Source organism: Oncorhynchus masou, unplaced genomic scaffold (assembly GCF_036934945.1).
Source record: "Oncorhynchus masou masou isolate Uvic2021 unplaced genomic scaffold, UVic_Omas_1.1 unplaced_scaffold_439, whole genome shotgun sequence".
Taxonomy (NCBI): domain Eukaryota; kingdom Metazoa; phylum Chordata; class Actinopteri; order Salmoniformes; family Salmonidae; genus Oncorhynchus; species Oncorhynchus masou.
Window position 1 is genome coordinate 429,811 of NW_027010781.1, and position 1,629 is coordinate 431,439.

The 1,629-nt window shown below is 40.3% G+C and overlaps 1 long non-coding RNA gene across 1 annotated transcript in view; it reads left to right on the top strand.

Moving 5' to 3' along the window:
- LOC135535062 (uncharacterized) overlaps nt 1–82 on the top strand; it is a 41,102-nt gene extending 41,020 nt beyond the window's left edge. Inside the window, exon 4 of the long non-coding RNA XR_010454802.1 lies at nt 1–82. This exon is cut by the window's left edge and continues 4 nt beyond it. This is a non-coding gene — a long non-coding RNA (uncharacterized LOC135535062).
- Nucleotides 83–1,629: the final 1,547 nt, after the last annotated feature.

Sequence of the window (1,629 nt, forward strand, 5' to 3'; positions counted from 1 at the left end):
CAGTGCTCTAAAATGAGTCTCTCTGGGGAGAGAGAGGAGGGGGGCCCTGCCTCTAAAATGCATCTCTCTGGGGGACATGACAAAAGCTAAGAGGGATGACCATTTATAAAGAATTTATCGAGTTCATTAAAAAAATAAAGAGCTATCTTAAGATGAAACACTATATATCCATTGTTAATCAGGAATGGAATGTTGGTATCCTGTATATTTGACTGTGATATGTGGTTGTCTCACCTTGATATCTTAAGATGAATGCACTTACTGTAAATCACTCTGGATAAGAGCATCTGCTAAATCAGGGGTTCTCAATCCGGGGTCTGTGGAGGTACTGCAGGGGTTCTCAATCTGGGGTCTGTGGAGGTACTGCAGGGGTTCTCAATCCGGGGTCTGTGGACAACGTTGCAACAATGTTCATTTTCATCAAACTCATATTACACCCTAGATGCCTTCAAATGCCCAATTTATAGCCATGCCCAATTTAGGACTATTATTTAACAATGTGATGTTGCGCTCCAAAGGGAGAACTTGAAATAACACGATGTGTTTATTATTATACACTCTCAAATAACATGATGTAGATAATTAAATCATCAAAAGAAAAATGTGTTTAGAAAACAAGGTTCCTTATAGAGCCAAAAAGGCTTCTATCACTTCCTTAAAATATGAAATCAATAAAAGTTATATATATTTTGGGGTTCAGTGAAGAAGAACCTCCAGAGTTCTGATCAACAAAAGGTTCATGTTTTGAGGATGTGAACCCAGCAGCCCTCCAGTGGTCAGATCAATTCCACCTGTTTTTTCCAGCGCCCGGCCCGGGATTCGAACCAGCCACCTTTCGGTCACAGCTCCAACTCCAACCTGAGTTAATCTTCAAAAATAAGCACGAGTTAATCTGCCAAAATGAAGACAAAATGCTATGCAGTTATACATAATTATTATACATAACTCATTGCCAAAATCACAAGACATACTGTTGCATGTAGGTCTATATTATTTATGGGTTGATCACATAGAAATATAAAAACATTATTTTTAACTACTGCAATGCAATTACATGTGGCTCAGGAACCACTGACTCACTGCATTATTCTATAGTATTATCAAGACACCTGCTGTTAACTCTTAACTACTTAGGACAGCTCACGAGGTGTCCTAAATATCTGCCGACTCGGTGGGTAGGTAATTTAGGTAATGGGGAGGTAACTAGGTAATTTATACCCATAAGTGTAAAATGTCTTTATTCTCAGCACTTATACGACCAATTTTCTACTCTGAGACACTTTGTGGATGTGGACCCAGATCTCAACATATTATTATAAAAAAACATAGAATGTTTGTTTTACATAATAATACAAAATGAATATTACCAATGTAACCCACTGTAAAGACTGGGTTTAACTGATTGTGTCCACTGCTCATGTCCGCGTTCCCGTGAACTGTCCGCATCCCCGTACAGAACTGTCCGCGTCCCCGTACAGAACTGTCCGCGTCCCCGCGTCCACGTTGGTGTGGCGCCAAGCCGGTTACGCGCAGAGTGGACTGAGGTGATCTTGGGGAATAACGACGGAGTTTGTTACAGTGTTGAGACACCGAAGTTTACTGTTCAATTTGCTTTTTCTTTACGGTCAG